The following is a 6,229-nucleotide window of genomic DNA, read 5'->3' as shown; positions in this document are numbered from 1 at the left end:
TTCATTACTTTTATATCTAGGTCTACCATTAGGCACCCTTCATCTAAATAAGTAGTTTACAGGGAGGAGTTCGATCCATTAGGTCTTCGATTTGTTCAGAAAAGAAAGGAGAGACAAGAAACATCTTTGATTACGATTAAAGAGAACCAAAACACTTTTTTTTTACTATCGCAGTCTCGACCAAAATTGTTTCGGCACCGGATTTCAGGACACCCGGAAGACCTTTTTTAAGTCCGTTATAGCAAAACCAATGAATTTGCGGCGATATCTCATTTCTTGGAAGCTACTATAAAAGGGGAGCGGGAAAGCTGCAGTAATTCTTGTAAAAGCCCTCTCTCTTCTCTTGGTCTTCGAGCTTCCTTTAATCTATTGTTTCCGTTTCTTCATATACCTCCCCACCAATAGATAGAGACAAATGGGAATAGCCGAACCACGTCTACAAAATGCCAGTACCATGCAGCTGCTTCAAAGCCAACGTGATGCTCCTGGTCAGATGACCAAGATATTGGCGAATACCACATACGATCAAGAAAGAGTACCTATAATCACATGAAACCCATGAAAGCCCGTTGCTAAGAAAAAGGTAGAACCATAAATACTATCCGAAATAGTGGAGGGTGCTTGATAATATTCCATTCCTTGAAAGCCCGTGAATACTAGAGCCAGTGAAACGGTAGCTACTAAAGCGTAAACAGCTCGCTTTTCCTTCCCCGCGAGTATAGCATGATGAGCCCAAGTTACGGCAGCTCCGGATGAAGGGAGAATAAGGGTATTAAGAAAAGGGATTTCCCGAGGATCTAAAACCCCAATCCCCTTTGGGGCCAAATACCTCCGATCTCTACCGTAGGTGCCAAAGAGGAATGAGAAGAAGCCCAAAAAAGAGCAAAAAGGAACATAACCTCCGATACGATAAACAGAATAAAACCATATCGAGGTCCTAATTGTACGACTTTGGTATGATGTCCTTCCAACGTGGATTCACGTAGAACATCGCGCCACCATACGAACATAGTATATAGGAGAAATATGAGGCCCAAACTGAGAAGTGTTGCACCCCCTTGAAATGGGTGCATGTACATCACACCTCCTACGGTGGTTGCCAAAGCTCCGAGGGAACCCGAAATAGGCCATGGACTTGGATCTACCAAATGATAAGAATGCCTCTGAGATTCAATCATAAACTACTTTGCCTCGGTTGGTATGTAAACCCCCCTTCACCCCCACCCCCTAAAGTGGTAAAGAAGGGCTCTTTGGGGTATAATTTTCTTTCTATCTGACCAGGGCAAACAAATAGGAAGGGATGGTTCTTTCATTGCATTGATAGAAGTCTAACTATAAAAGGATCTATCTATTACTTTGTGAGAAGAGAGTCGTTGGTTTGACCGACAGACGACTACGCGGGAAAGCAGAGATCTTGGCAAGCCAAGCATGGGAGACGGAGCTGGGCGATAATAGCTGCTCCGCATCCCAAAGCGCGCTGCCCTCCTAGGCGCGCAACACTAAGTAATCCAAGCCAACCCACATTACTGACTAACGGTGGATAATCATATTTCCTTTTCGTGCCATATTATTATACTTTACTTTCTTTTTCCATTTTTTATTCCCGGTCCAGTATTTGTTCTCGAAGGCCGTAGTACTATGGTAACCAAGATCCATAATATGAAAACCCAAATGAGAATGAGAGTCCGAAGGAGAATCATAGATAAGGCAAAGCGTTTTTACCCGTTATCCCCTAAGATCTCAATCATATAGTTAGAGTAGGGGCCGCGTTCTCTGATATCTCGCTCAACCCTAGCTAGGAATTTAATTTCCCCCCTGTCCCTTTGTTCCAGGCTCCACTCTCGGTGGGTTTTGTCCCCACTAACTAATTACGACCACTGAACAAACTTGGTTGACGAACATGGTTTATGCGCCGCTAATGTAGCGGCTTGTCGAGCATTTGACAAACTCACACCATCCATTTCAAATAGGATTTGTCCCGTGGACACACGAGCAATCCAACCCGTAGGATTTCCTTTTCCTCTTCCCATTCTGACTTCTGTAGGTTTCCCGGTAATAGGGAGATCTGCGAGAACTCTTACCCATATCTTACCATTTTTTTCGGAATTTTCCGCTCATAGCACGATGGAATTGTCCGATTATAGCCCGACGCGCTGCTTCAATGGCTCGATATGCAAGACGCCCCGCTCTACAACTTTTAGTGCCATATCTTCCAAAACCAAGTTGTGTACCGTCCGGTTTGCAACCCCTACTACATCTGCCTTTACGATATTTACTATATTTTCTACGTTTCGGATATAGCACGTCCCCTTTTTTGTAGACTATATGAAATCCACACTTTGACACCTGAGATTCCGTAACGAGTAGATACTTCCGCAGGAGCATAATCTATTTTCTGGTTAAATACATTACGAGATGTTTTTCCAGACTTTCCGCATTCAGTTCTAGCTATTTCTGCACCCTTTAATCGACCTGAACAACATATACGGATCCCCTCCACCCCCTTTTTCATTACTAATGGAATATCCTTCACTATTTTACTAAAAATGGAACGAAATGATCTTGTTTTGTTTCTCGGTTGAAAAGAGATGTCTTGGGCAATCGGAGAAGCACTTTGATAAACAGATTTTATCTTGACTGACTCAATTAAGGTATTAGTATTTGTTCTATTAAACAACAAAGATCGCATTTTTTTAACTTCGTTCAAATAAGAGTTGTACCCGTATGGAATTATTCTGTTTCTCAGTATGATCTCTAGCATCATCTCTATTCCCTTTATCAATTCTCCTACCCCGCCTAGGTCTATGAATTTATCTATCAATTCCATTACCTTATCCTTACCCATGAGGTTCCAACATTTTTTCCTTAATTTACCCAGGAGTGGTTCCCGGGCATCCTCAAAAATAAGGTTCTTATACACCCCAACCCCACCCCTTGGAAAGAAAAAGGTAGCACCAAAGAAAGGAAAGAGCGAGATGGTGGTTTTTGTTGTTCCCGCGAAGCGAAGATCATTCGCCAAGCGAATTAAGCGGGTCAACCTCTTTTTGGCTTCGGCCAAAGACTTTTTCTCACCGGTCGAGCTTTCTACAAAAAAAGCGATGCGAGAACGTATTCTCTTATCTAAGCTTCTTCCCTGTGCATTAGCCCCCCCCATCGTAGATGGTTCAGCCACGCCCGATGCCAAAAAATGATTGAGAACTACGACGGGGTCGAAATGCATTTTTTTCTTTGTATTCAATAAGCAGTATTGCACGGCCGACAAATTCAAGGAAGGGCGCACTGAAGGGAGGGTCCTTTTAAGTAGATGACTCGTCGGGCTGTCGGAGCGGAACTTCTTTTGGAAAAATAACTTTAAGAACTTCGTTTTTCTGAAAGAGTCGTCATTTTTGATCAGGAACGCTATGTCATTTACAACCCCGGCGTATTTCGGATGCTTGAAGGCCCCGCTGACCCGAAGTGATTTAGAAAGAAGAATCTTTATCGACGGTGATCGGTCATGGTATCCATAGCGTTGCTTCTTTTTCGGCCAAATCCAGATTGCATTTTTCTTCTCCCGGTCGTCGAGCCCGATCGACTCGGCTCTTTTCCCTGTCTCCCGGCCTCTCACTTCGTTTCGTTCTTTTTCTGTATCGTCGCTTGAATGAAGACACCCGATCGGCCCGACTTTCCCAAATGCCCACCACCGGCCCCCCTTCTTCTTTTTCTTTCCGGGTCTGGATTTTTCGCGTCGTTTCAGTCGTCGTGGTCGACGGGGAAGAAATAAATGAATGAATGTTCTTTTGGGAAAATGTAGAATAAGACACCTACCGAGACGAAAGCCAAAGGTGAGTCTCGTAGGTGGACGTATCGAACCGAAATAAGATCTCATATTAACATCTTGATACACTGATTTACCATAATAATAAATAGAGTCAATGCTGACTCCGCCGTGGGAAGAGCCGCTTCTTTCTTGCTTGATAGGGGGGGCTTCCATTCACCAACGCAGACTAAAAGTGCTCTCCGAACCGTGCTGGATAGTCACCCATCACACGGCTCTCAAACCCAACCTGTGGTGTATCCCGGGATAAAAAAATTTGTATCCTTTGCCCCATACTTTGATGAGATACTCCTCCCCGCTGATCAAGCAGCGACGCTGCTCGTGATAAGCCTAGCTTTAAGCTGCTATCGTTTGGTTCGGATAAGTCAAGTCCCTTCGGTCGGTTCGCTCAGGTGGTCTTTCCTTATCTTCCCTAACGTTAAGATTATGGTTTGAGAAAGGAGCACCGGCCGAGCGCCCTGAATGAATAAAAAATGGACAGCAGAGGGAATCAATGATTCTTATTCGACTGAGTTGAAGCTAGCAAGATGTCGATTACACACACACCGGGGGGGTTGGTAAGAACTGAGGGACAATGCCCCCTACCCTAAGTGGGCCTACCGGCGAAGCAACTGGTACTTGATCGGGCGGGGGCGGTTTGGTTTCGTGCAACGCCCTCGCAGCAGTAAGAGGAAGTTTTTGAAAGGAAACGCCCTTTGTTTTGTATAGGGTATAGGGTTCCAAACCTGCCTGATGAAAAAGCCCTTTCTATCTTATTAGTCAAGACTAAACGTCCTTATTGAAAACGGCCTAGCTAACGAGCAATCTTTCTAAAGCGCTAACGCGCCTTATATTAGAATCTTAGTAAAGCAACCTTTCGCCTGAACAAGCTTACTTACTAATTAATAAAGCGGCAACAAGCGCCCTCCCTTCTTGCTTTAGTTTGATTGCAGCTAGCGCGATTGACTAATAGGAATAGAAAGTACGGGCTCTTCTCCTGTTTTACGAATCTAAAACTCTCTTTACTGAGCGAGACTCCACCCATATCCCTATCCCTACTAGTGGTTATTCTTTTTTTTCCATTCTATCATTTGTTTGACAGCTTAAACTAGGCCCCACTTTAGATAGGTTTTCGGTCTTAATCAAGATAGGTCAAGGGCGCGCCGGAACGGTCGGTAGCTGCTTAGTCTCATCCGAGAGTATAATCTCCTTGTACTTATTTTTTTCTTTTTTAAAAGAAAAAAATAAAGAAGGGGGTTGATTTAGGCTCCTTCCCTTCCACTGCATAGCTGCGCTAGCAGGTACTACGAGCCCTCTGCCCCACGCATCTCTAACCAGCTCGCGTGGTTCACCGGTTTCGCCGAAAACTCTCATTTGTTGAAGCGGGGCATAGTGCGCTTTAGGTGCCGAGCGAGAAACGTCTCTTCTTTCGTTTCGTTGATCTGAAACTTAGCACTTGTTTTCTTATTGATTCCAGGGGCGGCGGCGTTCTTGAATGAAGTCTATCCGAACCCAATTAGCACTTACTTCTCAGATCAGGCTAGGCCTCTCCAGCTGAGCTGGGCGCCGGGCCCTGGATGCGCTAGCGATTGGCACATAGGGGATTGCCCGGGTTTATCGGCCTGGTATCCTGCACCTCGCGTTCATGATATCTACATTCAACGGTGCCCCGGAGACACGGTCGAAGCACGCCCGCCCAGTGTGCTTCTTTCACGACATGCTCTGGTCCCGGGTGTCTTCCAGTGGTCTTCTAGCGTTAGAAGAAGTCGTGTCCGGGGCGGACATCTGCAACGTCCTCCCACGCCTTTATTTTTTTCTTTTTGACAAACGGAAGGAAAAGGCTGCCCCCTTTGGTGACTTTCGCGGTCGCCCTCACTGAACCGACTTGAATCTGAACTACGATTTTTCTCAAGTCTTACCGAAATCGGATTTCCTTTTCGCGCCATATGCGCGTATACTTTACTTTCTTTTTCCATTTTTTATTCCCGGTCCAGTATTTGTTCTCGAAGGCCCAAACTCTCAATATTGATGACGCTACAGCCCTCTCTCTATATCGGTCTCTACTATCTCAGTTCCTAACTAAACGACGCTTCCCCTCCTTCCGGACATCCAACTCTACTTTCTCTTCTTGTCCTGATCGCGCAGTATACAAAAAAATGAGATTATCGCAAATAAAATATAAGACATTAAAAAATTAACCAAATTTTCCCGATGTAGAGGCAATCAAGAAAGCCGCATAAGTGAATATATAACCTACGGAAAAGTGGGCTAATCCAACCCAATCGTGCTTGCACAATGGAAAGGGCCACCGGTTTCTCTCTCCAACGAATCAAATTGGCCAAAGGTGTGCGTTCATGAGCCCATGCTAAAGTTTCAATCAATTCTTGCCAATAGCCCCGCCAGGAAATTAAGAACATAAATCCAGTAGCCCAG

The 6,229-nt window shown here is 44.9% G+C and overlaps 2 pseudogenes; both read right to left on the bottom strand.

The window, feature by feature from the left end:
- Window positions 1-328: 328 nt before the first annotated feature.
- Window positions 329-1,178, bottom strand: LOC135151281 (cytochrome c oxidase subunit 3-like; annotated as a pseudogene).
- Window positions 1,179-1,670: 492 nt separating this feature from the next.
- On the bottom strand, window positions 1,671-3,973 carry LOC135151290 (small ribosomal subunit protein uS3m-like; annotated as a pseudogene).
- Window positions 3,974-6,229: the final 2,256 nt, after the last annotated feature.

The sequence above is a fragment of the Daucus carota genome, chromosome 1 (genome assembly GCF_001625215.2).
Source record: "Daucus carota subsp. sativus chromosome 1, DH1 v3.0, whole genome shotgun sequence".
Taxonomy (NCBI): Eukaryota; Viridiplantae; Streptophyta; class Magnoliopsida; order Apiales; family Apiaceae; genus Daucus; species Daucus carota.
The sequence above is the reverse complement of the archived record's forward strand: the minus strand, read 5'-3'. Positions and strand labels throughout refer to the sequence as shown.